General features: G+C 38.9%; 2 pseudogenes; one reads left to right on the top strand and one right to left on the bottom strand.

Annotated features, from left to right (window-relative positions):
* Positions 1 to 1,073: 1,073 nt before the first annotated feature.
* Positions 1,074 to 12,233, top strand: LOC127754547 (uncharacterized; annotated as a pseudogene).
* An 894-nt stretch (positions 12,234 to 13,127) lies between these two features.
* Positions 13,128 to 21,572, bottom strand: LOC127755618 (uncharacterized; annotated as a pseudogene).
* Between the last annotated feature and the right edge of the window lie 334 nt (positions 21,573 to 21,906).

The following is a 21,906-nucleotide window of genomic DNA, read 5'->3' as shown; positions in this document are numbered from 1 at the left end:
GGCCCAGCGGCGCGCGCTAGGCGGCGGCTAGGGGCCGCTCCTCCCGGCGGCCGGGGAGAGGGCGGCGGCCAAGCGACGCGCTAGGTGGCGGCGGGGTGGAGGGGGCTAGGCGGCGACGTTGAGGTGCTAGGCGGCGGTGGGAAGAGGGGTAGGCGGCGGGGTGGAGGGGGCTAGTCAAGCACGGCGTCGTCGCGACGCGGCGTGCCCCGTCGAGATCCCCCCGGTGGACGAGGTCGGCACACGCGAGGACAAGCCCCCCCGGCTCGCCGCCCACCGCGCGCGACGACAATGGCGGCTGCTCGCAGGCCAAGGCCACGACCAGGTGACTGCGAGCGTCGGCGGCATCCGGATGTGGCGGCGTCGGCCGGGCGGCGACCAGGCGACGGCAGGTGTCGGCTAGGCGGCGGCGGCATCCGGACTTGGCGGTGTCGGCCGGGCGGCGACCAGGCGACGGCGGGCGTCGGGCAGGTGGCGACCTGCAGGGGGCTTGGAGATGGTGCCGAGATGTTGTTGAAATTTTATCAAAAATTTGTTCAATTTGTCAAAATGCTGCTGAAATTTTGTAGAAATTCCATCAAATTCAGAATCTGTGCAAATTGTTATGTTAGTGTGGGTCATTTAAATGTCCTTTTGCCAAGAATTTAAATTTCCAAAGCCATGCATAAAATGGGGGCAAAAACACAACTAATGAATAGAGATATGAAAGGGTATAAATGTCCTTTTGACAAGAATTTAACACCGTTAACTTCTCCATCCAAAACAGGGGCAAAAAATTTGTTCGGTTCAAAACAGTGAGGGCAAAAACAAAAACCCTAAAAAGTAGGGCAAAAACAAAAACCCTAAAAAGTAGGGGTAGAATCAATATTGGATACTAAAGTGGGGTCATAAACGAAATTGCCCCATGAGAAAAATAAAACAGGAGGAAAGCATCCTATCGTTTGCCCTGCCAAAATTTGAAACTTGAAATTCAATTTTTTATAGAAGCACTCATAAGTTATAAGCTCACGTACTTATGAGAAATAAATAAAAGCAGGAAGAGGAAGGGGTTTGCACTTTTGCAGTACTGCAGGAGGAAGGCGAAGGGGGTAGTGTTAACACTCAACAGTCAACCGAGAGACTTCACCATAATAAAACCGGCGAAGGAAGCCCAAGAAAGCCATCTTCCCCTCGATCGCCACCCAACCAAATCACCATCTCTCCATCGCTCCTCTCCGATCCATCGTTCGTCTTCACCCCCATCGCTTTGCTTCTGCGCGCCCCCGCTGTACGTACGTACGAACTTCACCGCGCGCCGTACGTGCAGACGATGTCGTCGTCGTCGTCGGCGGCGGCGGCGGAGGCGCCGCGGGAGCACGTGGAGAGGATCCGGCGCGAGCGGTTCTTCATCGGGCGCGGGGAGAGGAACCCGCTGGCGGAGGACATGCACCAGGCCGTCATCTACCTCAGCCAGGAAATCTACTCCAAGGACGTCCACTTCCTCATGGAGCTCGTCCAGGTCCATCAGCTCTCACCATTCTCTCTCTCTCTCACTCTCACTCTCAATTCGCTCGATCGTCCTGTATCTCTGCATGCACAGGCTCTTCGAGTTAAACTATTACTACTACTATCCTAAGTACTGGACTACTGCAAAGGGTTGATCTGTTTGTTGCTCTTCTCGAGTTAGAACATACTATCTTATCTCCGTCTTTTAATATACGATGTTGTTGTCGATTTTTGAGATTTGTTTCAACATTCGTTTTATTTAATAAAAAATATATATATATTTGTATATATTTTGTTGTGACTTCGATTTATCAAATTATTATTTTTTATGTTTAAGAAAAAATAAATAGTTAAACATATAAGAAAAAGCCAATAATATTATATATTTGAAAAACGGAGAGAGAGTATGCAACTCGACCGATCACTCTCGTTGTCTTGCCACAACAAGTAGTATCGTCGATCTGGCTAAGGATCTCAGTACCCTTCCTAAACATTTAGATTATTTTTACACATGGAGATCATATCACAACAATTAATTTTTCTTTGTGAATGCTATAACTTGATTCTTTTTTGGGACTTGTAAAAATTTTTTTTTGTACTGATCTACCGGATGGCATCATGCATGATTAATTTATTTAGTTCCACCTTTTTGGGTGTCAAAAAAAAGATGTATTTGTTGGTTGCTTAGTTTAATTTGTGAATCTCTACTATTATAAAAAATAAAAATGTTTTTGCCGGTACTTTGGTACATCATTCGTATATGAATTGGTTTTTAAGTTTGTTTGATTTTGGAAATACAGATTCGTATTTGAGTCGAGTTTTAAATTCGTTCACTTTTGAAAATACATGAGTTGTATAAGATATCTCTTTAAAAAATTCGCATGCTAATTTAAGATGATCGGGCTCTTGATTGCAGCTCATGATTTTTTAGAAAAATATATATCAAGCAAATTCCAACAGTGAATTTCACCTTAACTAAACCGCATAACAATAATAAGATTAAAATAACCTTCACCTATTGTAATGCATTTTTTTCTAGTATAGTAATAACTTAAAAAAAATCCGTCTATCTTGCTGGTGGGTGTGAGTCTAGTACGCGAGTGATCGCGTGCGTCTGGAGACGCGCGATTGGGAGGGCGGGTCTTGAGGGCATCGAGAGCCAAAGACCTATTTCTCTGCTCGTCGCGTATTCGGTCGTGCATGAGACACAAAGCGTTGTGATCCACGAGTCCCTGCTCTAGCTAAGCTAACCCACAACATGGTCCACGTACGTGCAAAAACATCCCGAGCCCACTAGCTAATTAAAGCCTTTTCTAGTCCTTTTTTCCTTTCTCATTGAGAGCATCTATCCATTTATCGAGTGATTTCTAATTAAAAATCACCTAAATTTTCTTTACCCTCGTATTTACATCCAACGGACTACGAAAGAAAAATAACAAATACATATTAACTTACACATTATTTTTACCAAAATTACAGTGCACTTACATGTCAAATCAACTAAATTTACAAATGTAATTTTAGTGATATAGGACTGTAATTTTATATTTTAAAGAATTTAATAAGTACATATTTACTTACAAATTATTTTTATCAAAATTACAGTGCACTTACATGTCAAATTAACTAAATTTACAAATATAATTTTAGTTATATAGGACTGTAATTTTATTTTTTTATTTTTTATTTTAGTTTCAAATGTCTTAATTTTTCAATGGTTAAAGAAATCAATTTTTATTTAGATGTTTAAGATATGTTAAATTTGTTGTATCGATTAGTACTTAATTTGACATGTAAATTAACATAGAGATATTTCTTAATTTTACATATGAAAATTACATACTTCACATATTTTATTCACACGGCAAGACTAACACACCTTGACTCCCTGTCGACCTCATCCACGGCAATTGATGCACAAATCTTGGCGCAAAGATCATGTGGCAAAAAAAAGGTCAAATGCCAGGAAAAAAATTCACGCGGGAGATGTTTAGCAAAATCGTTCTCATTTAGTAGAGGCCTATAGCCTACTTAAGTGGGCTGTGTTCGGCCCATGCATGTAAACACGTAAAACGGATGACACATTTTCTTATAATTAATTAAGTATATATTATTTTTTTAAAAAAAGATTAATATGATTTTTTAAAACAACGTTTGCATAATTTTTTTATGCAAAACATAGGAGTATCGTTTAGCAGCTTAAAAAGCGTGTGCGTGAAAAATGAGGAAGATGAGTTAGGAAAATTGGGGAAAGAACTCAGCCACTACAACACTACATGCACACTACTTTATCCATATTAACTTTATATATACTAACATTATACATAGAAACTTTTAGTTTGAGAACTTTACATATACTCCTTTCGTCAAAAAAATTAAATCCTGAGGATAAATCTAGATATAGTGTGCAACTTTATATGTGATAATTTTTTATGCGTAGACTTTATGTTGTAAACTTTTGACGTAGATTTTTTTAAAACATTGTGTGAATGCATTTTACACAATAAAAAGATAAGTCTAGAAAGAAAAGAAATATTCAATGAACTCTCTATTATATCTAAATGTGGCCAAAGTAGAAACTAGGATTCATACAAGTAAAAAGTTCTCTTTCATTTGGTCTCAATGTATGGAATTACGCCCTATATATGAACCTACTGGCTGGCTTGATGTAAACATATGGACCCACATGTCAGTTGCATAGAAAGAATGGGATCAACGGAGTAGCAAATGTATTTGTTCTGAAATAGAAACATTTATATTTAGGTTCTTAAGTAGAGATTAGTCTTGAGACAAAATACTTTGGATTTAATTAAATATATACCGATAACAAATGGATTTTTATATACATGTGGCTTTTCATCGTGATGAATTGTGTATTACACTACACTTATCTCCTGACAAGTAGGCCCCACCTGTCAATCTCCCCTCTTCCCTTTTCTTCTTCTTCCTCACTCTCTTCAGAGCTCGAGCGAGCGGCAGAGCAAACAATGGCAGCGCCGCCATGGCCATCGTCACCTCCGTCGTCGACCTCTGTCCCGATCAGATCTGGGTGACGCCGCCGCAACCACTAAGCGTTCTCCACGCGTCTTCGTCGGGGATCGATCGATGGAGCGCCGCGGGGCCATCGATCTCCAGCGCCCAGCGGTGCCGGTGCGCGCGGATTATGTCGGTGTCGGCGGCCATCGTCGCGCCAGAGCTGCCTCTCAGCTTGATCTACTTGTCTCTCCAGCTGATGGTGGATGGAGGAGGAAGGAGAAGAGGAGGCGGCTTTTGGGGCTGACAGGTGGGGCCCACCTGTTCGTCTCAGGGGGGAATCACACAGAATTTTGTGTTTTTGGTGAAACTCTGATGGATCAACAAGACCTGTGTGGTGTGGTTAACTGAAGCAAACCTCAAAAACCATGAATTGGATGAGCTTGTGTGTGGGTTAATAGTTGGGATTTATTGCCCTTGCCGAGATGGATGGCATATAGCCTTGAAAATGCATTTCTTTTCTGTGAGAGTCTTGATTGCGTATGAATGATGTAGTATATCCAAAATTCTGTGATCTTGTTTTTACCCTTTTGAATTATTGTCGTCATATGGTACCACACACATAATGCATGAATCTTCCATTCCTTATGAATGTGGTGGGAAAGTCTGATGTCAATGCTGTGTTTAAATGCTGTAACCTGAACTTGTGAGCCTATATATTTGCTTGTTTCTCATATCTTATTAAGCCAACAAATTTTTATCATTTTAGCAAGTGACCTTCTTGCTCTGTAAGTCGTGTATTATTCTGCTTTTCATGTATCCTTAGTAAAATGCTATAACTACATGTCTTTTTAATATTTCCTTGTTTCATAAATAGAATGCTGAAGATAACGAGTACCCTTCTGGAGTAGCACCTTCATTGGAGTTTCTGGTTACGTCGAATGATATTACTGGATCTGGCGCATCAGCTACTTTGCTCATTTTCAACAATGAGAAGGGCTTCTCCCCAGCCAATATAGAATCCATTATTTGTGTGGGGAAGTCGACGAAAAAGGGTAATAGAGATAAAGGCTACATTGGAGAGAAAGGTAAATTCTTGGAACTCACCATAATTTCCGTGTTCTTCATAGCTAGTTAGAATCTTGTTTACTTTGTTATTTGTTTAATTTGATTTAATCAATATTAGTTCGAGCCATTCTTTTTTAAGCACTATGATAGCTGCAACTTAAATGGAATGCAGAATGGCTTTAATTTTTCTGGGGGTTGTTAAAAAGAATGATGATTGGATCTAGGTGCTAGTTAAAAGTCGGTAACTCCAGGACTATTATATGTATTTTTCTTTTATGAGGAAAAGTACGGCAGGCGATTTTCACCGGTCTGACCATTTCATTCACTAATGCAGAATTTATTTTTTCTAATCATGTTTTGGGTGGATGATGAATTGCATTGATACTGCAGTTTGGTTATGCACTAGAATTATTGTCAAAGTCTTAAACACAAATATACCCTGGTTCTGCATTTTCTTGGAAAGGACTTCTTAGGGGTCTTAATGTTTTCATATATATTTTTTTGAACAGATTCTTAATGTTTTCATATTATGAAGACAATGCTGAATATGACCAGTTTATGATATGTGGGACCAAGATATGTTTTGAATATTATGAGGAGGTAAACAAACAGTGTACAGATGAAATTGATGGCTTAACCAAAGGCAATTTTTGATTAAAAAAATGGCCAGTAGTTTTGACATTCTGTGAAGGAGATGAGGGCTTGTTTTTTGACTGATACTTTCATACCCACATTTTTTTTGAATATGAACAGATCATTTATCATATATTGCTTTAGTACTACAAATCTTCTTTGTATCTTACAATATAGTGGAGCCCTATATGATTATTACTTTATTTCTAAATAATTGTCAATGTATAAATTTCTTGCTTTTGCTGTTGTATTTGGCAATCCTGTCAATTTTACACAATGAGTATACCTGAGGTCTGCATTGCGTGCCTGGATTGTCCACAAATAGGCAAAACCATTTTGAAGCCTAAATCCTATTGAGCTTAACCTAAGTTGAGATTGTGCTGGGTACAACCTTCATCACTTTTTTGTTGATCACTTCTTTGAGCATTCTTATTTTCCTCAATGGAAAAGTTTGGTTCTTCAGCGATCCCTCATAGGCATGTAAGGTAGTGCACACACTTTAGGCATGGAGAAGTAGAGGGTCCCATGTTTGCACGTTCTCTATGGGTAGTAATTATGGGCATGTAAAATGGTGAGGTCCCTCTGATTGTTCCTGTTGATAAGGTGTAGTGATTTTATAAGGTTATGGTATTAATTTAATTGACCTGTTGAACCAAGATAGGGTAGTTCATCATAAATTAGGTTTTGATACTGTATGCACACATTTTCTGTCCGTTTGTTTAGATAAAGGAGATGAATTATATCTCCAGTTTCTGCATCCAGGATGTACACAAGCAAAGTTACTCTTTTAACATGCAACTTAGCAGTGGTACTAGAAGATATTGGTCAAATACATTATTATACTTTGTTAATGATTCGTAGCTAGTGTGAATGTTTTGAAGTTATAACATGACATTGCTCTTTATTCAGGTATTGGGTTCAAGAGTGTCTTCCTGATATCGAGCCAGCCCCATATATTCAGTAATGGCTATCAGATTAAGTTCAATGAGAAACCTTGTGCTGAATGTGGTATTGGATACATTGTGCCTGAGTGGGTTGAATCCAGACCTAGTCTTTCAGACATCAGAACAATATATGGGTCATCCAAAGTACTTCCTACAACAACTATCATATTACCTCTGAAGAGTGAGAAAGTTTATTCAGTGAAGAAACAGCTGTCAAGCATGCATCCTGAAATGCTGTTGTTTCTGTCAAAGATCAGGCAACTTTCTGTTAAGGAAGAGAATGTCAATCCAAAGTGCAGCACTGTTAGTGAGATTTCAATATCTAGTGAAAAGAATTTCCAAGAACGGAAGAACATGCATGCAGAGTCTTACACACTCCATTTATCAGCTTTAGAGAATGGGAAAGGAGAGGAAGAGTGTGGCTACTATATGTGGAGGCAGAAGTTCCCAGTCAAGCCAGAGAATAGAGTGGACAAGCGCGCTGAAATTGATGAATGGGTCATCACCCTGGCCTTTCCGCATGGGCAGCGCCTATCTCGCGGGAAGCAACTGTCGCCAGGTGTCTATGCATTTCTTCCCGCTGAGATGGTTACAAACTTCCCTTTCATCATTCAGGCAGACTTCCTCCTCGCATCTTCAAGAGAGGCAATACTTTTTGATAGTCCTTGGAACAAGGGAATTCTTGAGTGTGTCCCAAGTGCTTTTCTGAATGCTTTTGTTGCACTAGTGAAGTCGGGAGCTGATGCCCCATCAATGTCACTGTCGTCCATGTTCAACTTCCTGCCAGTTGGTTCTTCACTGATACCATTGCTGGAGCCAGTTAGGTCTGGCATCAAAGACAAGGTTTTAGCTGAGGATATTGTACCATGCGAGTCTTACACTCCACAGAAGATATTTTGCAAGCCTGCTGTTGTTGGGAGGCTCAAACCAGACTTTTGGGATATCCTCAGCAAAGCACAGAAATCCGGAGTGGATCTGAAGAATCTCTCTACTCACGGTACCTACATTCTCAGCTCTCATTTTGATAAGAGTGCATATAACAGCGTGCTTGAATTTCTTGGTATCAAAGGTGTGAATCCTGAATGGTATGCTAAATGTATTGAAGGATCTAATCTTGTGAACGAGGTGCCCGAACAGCTTTACCTGGAAATTATATCTTTTGTTGCAGACAATTGGCAAAACTGTTTCTCCGGCACAAACATGTCTTCCATTCCCTTACTGAAGTATGTCAACAGGCATGATGTTCTCTCATTCTGGAGCTTATCAACGGCTAGTCAACATCGTGATAAATTATGCATTGCTTCTGATAAGTATATATCATGGCTGATCAGTTGGAACAAGGAGTTTCCGTCTTCAAGCCGGCTCTTTTTGCCTCCCAATACACAAGGAGCTCTGAAAGATTTCTCACAGAAGACAAAAGTGACAAATTGGCTTCAGAATTATGCAAAAGTGGAGTTTGTATCAGTCAACAGTTATGCACAGTTAATTGCTGATTCCTTGGGTTCTGATAGGAGGCCTGTAATTGCTTTTGCTCACTTTCTGTATCACTCAACACAGAAGAAATACATAGAAAGCTACGACTTGTCAGATCTGTTGCAGGCTATGCCTGTAATTGACAACTATGGCAGTGTCATTGCGGCAAGAAAAGGCATCCTAGTTCCTGCCAAGGGTAGCAAGTGGGTTGGATTAATGGGCAGTAACCCATGGAGGAACGAAAAGTATGTTGAATTGTCATCAGATTACAAGTCAGCGAACTATTTTGCTGGGCAGTGCACATCTGAAGACCAGCTCATGGCATTCCTCAAGACACAGCTGCAGGCCTCAGATGTGCCATTCATAAACCCACCAGATGCAAGTTTTCCGACTGTCTCATCACCTCTAACAATGGACAATGCAATTTTGTTATTGGAGTGGATAAGAAATCTTAATTCAAAAGGTTTACAATTACCAGCTCGATTCTTGGCTTGTATAAAACAGGGAAGTTGGCTGAAGACTTCAGTTGGGTACAAACCACCCAACGAATCATTTTTATCTGGAGCAGAGTGGGGAAGCCTTTTGCAAACTGGATCTTCCTTTGTTGATATACCAATGATTGATCAACAGTTCTATGGAAACAAGTTGCAAGAGTACAAGAAGGAACTCCAGGCGATTGGTGTGAGATTTGAATTTCGGGAGGCATCCGCTTATATTGGCGACCGCCTCATGTCTATGGCTGAAAATAATATGCTCACCAGAGAGAATGTGTACTCATTGCTTCGGTTGATTAGGTTTATGCGAGAGAAGGTTCTTTCTCCAAGTGAGCTGATCAACAGTGTCAAAAATGGGAAATGGATGAAGACTGATCTTGGCTACAAGTCTCCTGCTGATTGTATCATAAAGGATTCAGTCTGGGAAGTGGCATCACGTATCAGTGACCAGCCCTTTCTTGATGTGAAGTTCTATGGCGAGGCCATCCTTTCTTATATACAAGAGCTTGAGTTGCTTGGTGTTCTTGCTGGATTTAAAGATAATTACAATCTTGTCATCAACAACTTCAAGTTCAGTTCGACTGCTATTACTCCTGAAGCTACAATATTAATCCTCAAGTGCATCCGGCATGTGAGGTCATGTGATGATTTTTTAAATAAGCTCAGAGGTTTGAAATGGGTGAGGACCAACATGGGATTCTGTGCTCCGAACAAATCTTTCTTTGTGGACCCTGAATGGGAATGCCTTGTAAAGGTCTTCGACGGGATTCCAGTAATAGATTTTGGATTTTATGGGAGCAAGATTAGTTCATACAAAGAAGAGCTGAAAAAGACTGGATTGATCACAAGATTTGAGGAGGCGTCGAAGGCTATAGCTGATATTTTCAAGCAGATGGTATCGAAGTCAGCACTTACAAAGGCAAATATTCTTGCTCTTCTAGCATCTTATCGGCAACTTAGAGAACACAGCTCAATGCCTGTTGAGCTGTTCAACTGCATGCGCACGGAGAAGTGGCTGTCCACATCAATTGGATTCAAAGCTCCCAAAGATGCAATCTTGTTTAATGAAGAATGGCAGTCTCTGTCACCCATAGCAAATTTACCTTTCATAGATGGTAGTGACTCACAGCATGGTTTAGGCAAGGAGATACATGGTTATAAAGATGTGCTCAAGGAGTTAGGTGTTATTGTAGAAGTGAAATTTGGTTCTAGGTTTGTTATCACAGGTCTCAACATTCCCAATGATCCACTGTCCAAAGCTACCGTTTTGGCACTTCTCAAGTGCATCCGTATCTACCTGGCATCTACAGCTGCACTACCCAAGGGCTTCTGCGAGAACATCGCCAGCAAGGAGTGGTTGAAGACAACCATTGGATACAGATGTCCTGATGAGTGTATCCTTTTTGATCCAAAGTGTACTTGCATCTGTAAGGAAGATGGCCCTTTCATCGATGAAGCATTCTATGGTTCAGAGATAGCCTCATTCAAAGATGTACTCATGAAAATTGGAGTTATATATTAAACGTGGGCATGATCTTGTTGCTCGGCATCTAAGGAACCACAAAGACAGTGCTACTATTTCCAGGATATACATGTACCTGATGGATTGCAATTGGTAGCCTGAAAATAAAACTAGCAACTGGGTTTGGTTACCAAATGGAAGTGATAGTGGAGAATGGGTGAGCGCACCGAGTTGTGTTCTTCATGACAGGGACAATCTTTTCACGTCGCACCTGCATGTTTTGGACAAATATTATAACAAGAAATTGCTTGACTACTTTTCAGTTTTTCTTGGTGTGAGGCATGGCCCTAGTGCTGAAGACTACTGCAAGCTGTGGAGCACATGGGAGAGCTCGGTCAGTGAGCTATCTATAGCTGACTGCTCTGCTTTCTGGAAGTTCATTGCCACAAACTGGGGGCAGAACATGAATAAACTTCTCTCTGGTTGTATCAAGGTCCCTGTTTGTACAGATGGGAAGATCATTTTATCAACCAAGAAGGATGTGTTCATTCCTGATGATCTACTGCTCAAAGATTTGTTCAGCAAGCTTTCTCAGCAAGCAGTTTTCATCTGGTATCCTTCATCAAGCATACCTTCCATGTCTTGTGCAAGGCTCAACAACATATACAGTAGCATTGGTGTTGGGACTATATCAAAAGTTGTTCGAAAGAATGATTCTTTCACCTTGGGAAGTGGCAGTTTGAAAACTGTTGGCCTGAATATGGTGATCAAGGCTGGTCTGCTCCAATTAGTCCTGGCTTTCCTTGCTGATCCAGCTCTTGATATTTCAACCAAAGAGAGGCACAAGATGGTTTCTTGGCTTCTGAATGTGACTGTCGTAGAGACTGACGAGCCCATCACGGTTGCTTACAGTGTAAGCCTGTCGTCAGGAAGGGCTCTAGATGTGAAGGCCAGCCGAATGCTCAGGTGGGAAAGGGACAACTACAAGTTGTACATGCAGAGAAGCCGTGATGCAGCTGGTTACAAAGAGAAGATCGAGTTTGCGACATACTTCTCAGAAGAGATATCTCGAGGATTGCTCTTTGAGATGGCAGATCAGATACCTTCACTTGCCGAGCTCGTAAAAGTTGGCAGCTTACTGGACTTCCAGGATGCTGCTATTGATTTCCTGCTCAAGTCAGAATTTGCAGCTGTTCCCTGAAGATGAGGCTTTCCTGAAGGCTTCTCTGCAAGGTTTGTGACTGACAAACTGAACCTTCTAATTTTGTGCGTCTAGATATTTTTTCCACTACAAGAACATGCATGCTCAGTCTGATTTTTTTTGTTTACAGATGGTGGTGAGGACTGTTAGCAGTATTCAGATCATGCTTCTTCGCTTGTTGCTGTGGTTACTGAACCGGTAAGAACGTTCGCTCGGTTTCATCATTTCGCCTGCATTAAGATTGCTATTTTTTTGTGATTTCAATGGAGCCTGACTTATAAATTCCATTTGTAGGTTGAAGATGGCAAGTAAGATGATGGTGCTTGCATCTGTAGGACCCTCCTGAATGAGACTTTTGGTCTCTTCTGATAAGATATGCTGCTATTAGTATTAAGCTTGTCTGCAATGTGAGGCTTCGTCCTTCTGGACCTGAACATGTGTGTGGTTGAAGTGTGGATGTTTAATTAAGTGTGCTTATTAACGTGACGATGCAACTCTATGAACGGATTGAACTGTCTCATGAAAATTTCCCTATTCTATTTGCTGCAAGATCACATTTTTACAGGTGTCCATGAGTTCATCTGAATTAGCCCACAGATCTTTGTCTCCTGAGAATGTGAAGCCCTGCATCACTATTTTCACTTTCTTCCATCTAAATGTTTTCTGAGATTGTGATGTCCTGCTTCACTCTTTCACTTTATTTGATGTGAATGTTATCTGAGAGTGCGATGCCCTGCATTGCTCTTAAATTTCTCTGATGCAAATGCCATTGGTTATGTCTCGAATTTTTTGCATAATGGAGACATAAATTCTCAATCTACTGACATTAAGGAATAGCTGGGATGAATTATAATTCCAGTAATATTTATTGCCTGTGACCTGTAGAGCTGGTAACACCCCACCCTGCATATTCATTGCTGTTCGATCGAAATAGGAAATTTAGAACTATTGGTTAACTTTGTGGATTTTTTTTAGAAATAATACTTTTTTAATAGAAAATTGCAAAAAATATAGGCCGGTCACCCAAAATATAAAGTTTAGCACCATATCCAATAACCAAAATTTAATATAGTACGTATCGAACAACCGTGGGAAAATATAGTACAAAAGGCAGGCTATTGGACCTTTTGTCTAAAAAATATTTAATATACCATCCGGTCTTTTATAGAAGGCACAATTGACCAACACTTTTTAAACTTTGACCAGAAATATTTTTTAAAAAAGTAATGGGAAAAGCATATATAAGCAAAAGCATAATGCTTATATTTAGGATGTAACACATTTCAATAATATAGCATTATTTTAACTGTTTATGATTTATTCTTTTTTTTGGAAAAAAAGGAGTTCAAGTTTAAACATGAGTAAGTTTATAAATGAATAGAGGGAGTATTTTTCTGTGATGGCAAAGTCCAAGCAAACCCTGAAAAGGAAAGAAGTAAGAGAAAACATCATGGCAATGTTGCTTGCACTTTTTTGCAAGTTGTGGGTGTGTGTTTCTGTCAAAATGTAGCCTGGTAACATGATGAAAATTAGGATATATACATGTGTGCAAGTGTGTTTGTGGTACAGGTGGACTTGATTAATCAAAAGCATCCAGCTCTGCTTAATTCCAGGTGATCACAAAACTTGGTGTGCGAGACTGGAACCATGGTGGTTTGGTTGATAACTTTGTATGCCTACTATTGTCGCCCTAGAGTCCTAGAAGATTGACAGACAGGTACTCCTTGAATTCGTGTTACAGCAGTCTTGAGCCAAGTCTAGTTCATCCCGGCGGTGAATTCCCCGTTGCCATCTATAATCCTGCTACGACACCAAAACAAACGACGGGAAATTATAATATAAATAAATTGAAGACTTCGCATACAAATATGTCATGTCTATATAATAGGATCAATAGAAAAGGGCAGAACCTGAATCAAGATATACATGGAAATTGGCAAGTTCTTACAGATGGATCGGTAGTCTTTATTATTATACAATAGTAACAATAATAAAGAAGGAAAGTAATAAAACACAAACTACCTTGTAGTGTGTCCAACTATCATCTCATTCTTATCACCTGTAGTCCTCCATATCTAATAGAAAACAATGTGACGTGATGTTAGGAACTTAGGATACACATGTATGTATTTAAGCTAGATTGCCTCTAAATTAAAGGTCAACAAGTAGTCAAGCAGGAAGGATTTGCACAGCAAAGGCACATTTCAATACCAGATCACTCTCTGCCTAACATCTAGCCCAACAAAGGTATGAAACACTATGTATGACTTGCTGCAGAGTAATATTATAGCATCTATATGTGAATAGAAACTAGTAGGATATTTTCCTTGGCAGCATTTCTGAACAGTGAGGAGTTAGTTCCCAAATATAAGCATTTCTAGATTGTTTAGCAGGAATTAAGGTGTGGGACATGCTTATATTGCATACAAAATTTGAATTCTAGAAATTCTTTATATTTGGGAATGTAGGGAGTAGCTAGTAAGAATCTGGGCAAGGATCAAAATTTTAGATAAAAATAAAATATGAGAACTGATCAGGAAACCATATGTGCCTTGTTTCCTAGTAGACCATGCTGCATGATTTCTTAGTTTCGTTTTAACTTTCTGAATGTCTTTCTTTTCTAGAATTTGGATGTTTCCTTAGCATGAAAATAAGAAGTTCATTGACAAAGCAATTAGATTGACCAAAACCTGCCAGTATTTAGAATGGTGTCTCCAGGTTATCTGGAGCAAGAAAGAAGATGGAGGTAATGCGGGTCAATACCATTTTTACAGGCTCTTGAATGATGTCATAGTAACGATGCCTATAGTATCTTGTCTCCATCCAAAACTGACAAAATGAACGGACATGAATAAAATATAAAGAAATACAATAGAACCAATAGGCAAATTGTGAGAAGTGCATATTTCAATACCAGATCACGATCTTCCATCCATCTACAGAATGCTCCACCAACAACCTGAAACAAACCAATAAATGATAATATGGACTTGTTTCACAAGGAAAATCCACAAATTCAAGGAGATGGCATATCCTACCACTGTGAAAGCATCATCCCAAGTGCTATCCTTCATATGTAACATTTCCCGATAATCCTGATATTTAACACATTGAATCAGGTTTCACTATTTTAGTTAACAGACAAACGATGGTGAGGCATGAGAAAAGATCAGACCATAATTCCACGAATAACATAATATTTTGGAAGGTGAATCCCAGCAAAAATATGCTCATTGAATTCGTCCACAAGTTCTGAAAAGTGTTCCTTTTCCTACAAATGCAAGCATATAAAAAATAAAACATAGAATTAGATAAAGCGTTTATTGATTTTGCATGCACTATAAAGCAAAAGTAAAACACTATTAGTGCCATAAGTACCCATTCAATAGAATCATCATCCACATGGAAGAAACCTTCTGACTCGAGCTCACATATCAAACTTCAAGTCTATCTCTATGCTGAAAATTTATACAATCACAATTAGCTAAGAAACCATATCCAAGCTCATATAGTTGTCACTTCATAAATTAATGCATGTTGGCTTCAACACGTTTTTCAAGTGTTAAACCTGGAAGCGATGGGCATCAACAGACAATTTGTGTCGTTATTACACCAAAATAATTAAAAAAAATAGAAAACATCATACAAATAAAAAAATAAACAAAAATATGCCAAACTATCCACTAGATCCTTGAATCTTGGTTCAAAAACTATATGGAAAACGGCAACCACAAATTTTACATTGACTCTTTTGTTAGCAAAAGTGAAATGCATAGCCTACTTGGCAAATGATATATAGCAGGTAACTCATTTGGAACAGCTTTTAGCTTTCGACATAGTCATGCGATATTGCAGTATCAAGTAAAAAAAAATGAGAATGAAACATATAGATAGGATGCTATAGCATGTTAAATACATAGAGCGATACAAATTAACAAATTAACTTCACTCCGTGATTAAGTAACAACAAGAATGCTAGTAATTTGAGGGGAAAAAAAACTTTGAGGTAACTTTAGTGAACATTAAGGACAAGCAGGACATATAGATCACATACCTGCAAATTTACGACAGCACATTTCATGTGTTTGTAATATAAGCATAATTGATCTTGTTTACTAAGAAGTTTAGCTCGTCGCTGTAAAAGGGCACAAAGTTATCATGAAAATATTTAGGAAATAATTTGTGAATAAGGAAAATATGTCAGGAAAATAGCACCTCATGTGACAATTTCAGGAGATCATAATCCAGATCTATAAACTGACTATGCAAAGTATCATCATCAAGCATAATCTTCACGAAATTATCCTGAGAACCATAGGTACAACAATTAATAAGCAGTTGAGCAAAATGTGGTAGTCCTGTTTTTGTACGCACAATAAGTTTATAATATATTTCCAACCTTTGAAGAACTAATCTGACGGACACGATCATCCAATGAACCAGAGGCCAAATGTGTATCAAATGCTTCATGCAACCTTATTTGTTCTTTTACCCTGTCATACTGGGGGAGTAACCAATAACTGAACATGGTACTTGAGCAGATGGTCATATATGGTGATTTTTAATTATTAACTACAAACTATCTGCCAGCAAATAACATTGAAGCTACTACTGCTATCATCTTAATGCTTCTAGAGAAGCCGGCAACAACAAAAAAAAAAAAAAAAAAAAAACCCATGAGCTACAAGCTAGTAGGATATAACAATATATACAGTGAATAGCATCTAAGCAGAATTGTTTATTTTCTGATGAAAAGCACAAATATGCTTGACATTAGTATTAATATGATTGTATAGCATACCCCAGAACTTGCGTTCTTGACCTCAATATAATTCTGGGCATAAGGTTGTAAATGCAGCAAAAAGTCGCTGGAGACAGGCTGGAAGGACTGCAGAGAAGAACACTAGTTTCATTAAGTACTCAAGAGCATGAGAACTCAAAGGTAAAGCATACCTGCACAAAATGAATATGTTCCTGAGAACGTAAAAACTCAAAGGTAAAGCATACCTGCACACAATGAATATCTTCCCGGGAAGTTAATAGGTAAGCTATTTCACGTAGCATTTCCTTGTCATCCTACACAATGAAGACACATTTAATTTGTTAAACTCAAGAATAAATAGAAAGAGAACATGTAAATTTTCATCATTACCTCACGTATCAGAGGATGGAATTGAGGCTCCCAGGGATCTAATATTCTACAAAAGAGCTGAAAGCGGAGAGTAATTTGGCCAATATTCAACAGAGTGCATTTAAGCATTAGCACATACATGACAAAATGCCTACCTCAAGTGTCTCCTGCCTACAACATCCAGGAAGTGCAGACCAAACCTCTGAATCATCATCCACAAGCTCTTGCACACTCTCATCATAACCAGAACACTGTAAAATGTCCAAGTACGTATACATTATGGTGTTTCTGCTAGGTGTAGTACCATCTTAATTTGCTAAGGATAATGGATAATACACATACCTTAATGTAGGGTTTAAATGTGATAAGTTTACAAAGAAACTTGAATTTTTGTTCAGTCTCTCTCTTGCAATACATTGAAGTTATTTTACGCTTCAGAAAGAGCCAAAATAAATAATCAGTATGCAGCCCACAGATACACTTGCAAGTACATCAATATACTTACTGACAGCATAGATGACATGGCCCATGAATTAGAAATTGGACAACAATTATTGTCATGCTTGGACACAAATGGGATAGGACACCTAAGATAAACATCCTGCAAACAGGTAAACAGACTTCAATTCTCCCTCCCAAAAATAAGAAATATATAGTTACATCAGACATACGCAAGTTTAAGATTTCTCGTGTGCCAAAGAAACATGTACATAAATTTATAACACGGATATCATTAGTTTATTTTCAAATTTTGTGGGAAACAGTCGCTTAAATATTAAGAAAAGAAAATAGGCTGGAAGTGATTTAAAGCATTGCGTAGCAACAACTGTTAATTTCCCAACTGAAATTCCACATCTACCACTGCACCAACATTATAAATGCAACTCACTTTTTCATTTCTTCACTTGAAAGAATTTTTTTTATGGGGGAGTGGATAAATAAATAATTTACCTCTATTGTATCACCGATTCCATCCACTTTATGCAACATTTCAGTATAGGTGTGAAGATAAGCAGTAAATTCTTCTTCAATCTGATTTGAGGGGGAAAAATATTGTTCAAGTAAGGAAAACATTTCATACAAAATTAAAATCACAAGGATTAACATAGACCCCCCCCCCCCCCCAAAAAAAAAAAAAGAAAAAAAAAAGAGGCAAAATACCTCCCAGATGCACACAAAGTCTTCGAGTTCATCAGGAGGTGAGTGTACATAACGAGCCACTATCATTTGCTTTGACAACCAGTTTTCAAATATTTCTGCAGTATTTCCATCATGTTGACCTTCCCTTACTGATTCCTGAAATAAACAAATACTCGAGTCCAATAAAAGGGTTCATTTTTGTCCAAAAAAGAAAAGGGAAAAACCATTGTGCCAATCGGAGCAGTCAAAATATTGCACAATACTAATAATAATTATATTTATATAGCATTGCTTATAAAATAAGCACAGAATTCTCATGTATCAACCAAGATAACGAATAATGGCACCTGCCAAAATGGAGGAACTACAAGAAGCTAATGAATTACCTCTCTTTGTATGCAGCGGTATGCATCTTCACAAAGAAGAAGAAGATCATTATTGTTTGATATTGGCTCAAATATTAAGCATCGGACAACCATTGGAATTAAATTATCTTGAACAAAAGATATAAGTTTATCATTGTGCGTAGAAATAGCAAGTTGGATCAGCATATGACAAAATGACACAACTTTAATCCTTGCTTCACTATCTTTCCAATAGCCAATAATATTATTGATTAGCCTTAGTATTGAAGGTCTAAGATCATCATGGTATAAGAGATACCTGCAAAATAAACAATTTCATTGTCTTTTAACTTCCAAAATACAATAGAATAACTACATAACATCTCAAAATATATAATTATAAGCTACTGTTAAACCATCTTACCCAACAAGGGAGCTTGAACAAGTAGATTCCAAATCTGCAGATGTTTCTACTATGCTGACAATAGATTGATGCTCATTTGCTATTCCACCATTTAATTCAGGCAGTGCCATTACAGCAAGCATATATGATATTTCACGAGTCACCTCAAAAAGATGATCCTTTCCTAATTCCTCAATCTTTTCTTCCGTGAAAGAAATATGACAGAATTTATCAGGAACGAGCATTGTTTCCTTGTACAAAAAACTGCACCATGAACCATCTAATGTATCATCACAGTAGTGAAACACTGGCTGTAAAATCATATCTATCCACTTCAGCCAAAGTTCAGCAGGACAATTTTTCACCAACGGAACAATTGTATGTTTAATAAGCATAGTCAAATGACGGAACTCCATTACTTCTAGGTCCTTCAGTAAGGCATCACAAACAGAAATGTTGTCCAAAAGTTTATAAAATGCTCCCTCAAGACACGCACACATACCTATGACATTATACCTACAGAATATAATAAAATTAATATTTATGTAAACACAAAAAAAATAAAAAAAAATAAACATAACATAGACAAGCAAAACATCTCTTTACTTTAAAAATCATAGAAGTTTTCGCTGAACCGATATTATAGCACAATGTTCAAATGAAGCTATAACTTCCAAAATATATTGGAAAGGGATATTACTTCTTGCCATCACATCTTAATGTAACCTTAAACTATTATTATATATTAGAATCAAAAGTGAAGCTTCACTTTAGATTTTGTGGATCTATTGCCAAGTAATATGCATTCAGACTAGAGTTTTAAAGTGGTAACTTTAAATAGCCCAGCATGATATTTATTGAACCTACTCATTAAGAATGCTATAAACAGTGAATATTGCTAGCAAAAAACATACCCAGTTTGGCGAATCTTTTTTAGCCACTTCCTTATCTCATTTTCCAGCAACTCTTCCTCATTCATATCTAGCATTTCAGTAGTTTCTTCAATAATACCAAATGGCTTCTCAGCTTGTATAATAAATTTAGCTCCTTCAAGTTTTTCTGATATGTTAGAAGCAACTTCATCCGTCCAAAGTGAATGCACATACTGAAGAAGCTGCAAAAAAAAAGAACAGTTGTAATAAATATGAAATTACTACAAATAACTAAATTCTTCCGGTATGCTATAATCTCAATTTTAGAAAAGTATGATATTTAGTTTTTTTAACCTTTAAGAGTAAGGGAAGTAACAGTGGAAGAAGGGCAAACAAAGTTGAATAGCTTAATTTCTCCTTATGGTCGATTCCATTAGAATTTTCTGTCGTGGACATTGTGAGCTGATCCTCGAAAAATGCAACAACATTGTACACAGATGTCCTGAACTGAGCATCTTCAAAAAAATCCAATAGATTTGTCACCCATTCTGATTGGTTCCATATTTCTGATAAACGGAGAAGTATGCTGGAAAGCAGTACTGTATCTTTTTTAATCCTGTGACAAAATATAATATTTAGCAAACTTAAAACCATGTTATGAAAGAAAAAAATGATGTCATTGTCAAGTACCATGGACAAGCCACTATAGAAGTGAAAGCTCCAAAGAGAAAGTTATTCTCTTCAATAAGATGAGATCCCATTCCTTCACTGATACCCTGGAGAACAAACATAATACATTACATACATTAGAGATGAAAGTCATACATGGATAACATAACAAACATAATACATTAAAGATGAAATCCATACATGGATATAACATGTCAATGTGCAAGTTTAAATATATCTACCAGCTTAAAAACTAAAAAAATAATTAAACAACATCACAGGTTTTGAAGATTGAATATATGTTTCCATCACGGTTGTGGAACAAGATTTAGAAGATTCCATTACCCATCACAATCTAGCATAAAACTTGTTACTTACACATCTGCGAATATATGTTTCCATGAGTGGGATTTCAGAAATTTGTTCCTCGCTGAACAGCTCGAGCAATGTCCTCACCAAGGGATTCACAATCTCTCCATCCTCCATCTGTGACAATTGAAAACATCCATATTATTTATTATTCATTATATTAAAATTGATGATATGCCACCAAAAGAAGTAGAGAATTCTGGCATAAGGAAAAGGAAAAAAAAAAGAACATTACTATTATCACAAGCTAGCAATTCATTCACTAAAATCACACAATAAGGCCACATCCACAAACAATTTGTAAATCCTAGATAAATAAGTTGATGCAGAGAAGAAGTAATGGCAAACCAGCGGTGGGTCTTTCCGCGAATTGTCCTCGCCACAGCTGTCTGAAGTGGTGGAGTCTCGCTCCGTCAACGAATCGTCGTCCTCGTCGCTGATGGCTTCTAGTACGCTGAATCTGTTGCGTGCGCTGAATCTGTTGTGCCTCGCGGAGTCCCAAAGGATAGCCGGTCGAAACTTGTAGATTCCAGGGCTTGGAGGAAACCGGGATGTTCCCGGCGAAAGCGAAGTTGGCTTCTTGCGAGGCATGTTTTAGAGGGAGAGGGGAGGATAGGAGACCGCAGCCGGGACGGTGTTGGGGTTGTCACTTGTCAGACAGCGGCACGGCAGGAGTCCCGAGCCCGACACGGACCCAACCCTAATTCCTGGCCACGATTGGCGGCGAGGCCGGGTCGCGTCCGGGTTTCCCCCTCTCTCACGCCGGACTCCCCCTGTGGATCGGGTCGGGGAAGAGAGCCGATCGACCCGGAGGGGGGGGCTCAGCACGTCACGGGACTCGTACGCGGCGGCGGCGGCGGCGGCGCCGTCGCCGTCGCCGGGAGAGTCGAGAGTCGAAGTCTCGAAGACGATGACGTGAATCCCTCCGCGGTGGGGAGAAGGTAATTGGGCCATTATGGGGGCCACATCTTTTCACGCAAGGCCACCTTACTGTCCAAGGCCCAGCCCAGCCGCACCATGGCCGGCATGTAGCGGGCCAGCACGTCACGGGACTCGTACGCGTGGCATAACGGCAAGCGAACGATCACGAGAAAGGAATTAGGGTGTGTTCGGATGCCCATTTTCCCAACCCCTCTCTTTTTCCGCATGTACGCTTTTGAAACTGCTAAACAGTATGTTTTTAAAAAAAAATTTCTATACAAAAGTTGCTTAAAAAAATCAAATTAATCCATTTTTGAAAAAAATAGC

The sequence above is a fragment of the Oryza glaberrima genome, chromosome 11, assembly GCF_000147395.1.
Source record: "Oryza glaberrima chromosome 11, OglaRS2, whole genome shotgun sequence".
NCBI classification, from domain to species: domain Eukaryota; kingdom Viridiplantae; phylum Streptophyta; class Magnoliopsida; order Poales; family Poaceae; genus Oryza; species Oryza glaberrima.
The sequence above is the reverse complement of the archived record's forward strand: the minus strand, read 5'-3'. Positions and strand labels throughout refer to the sequence as shown.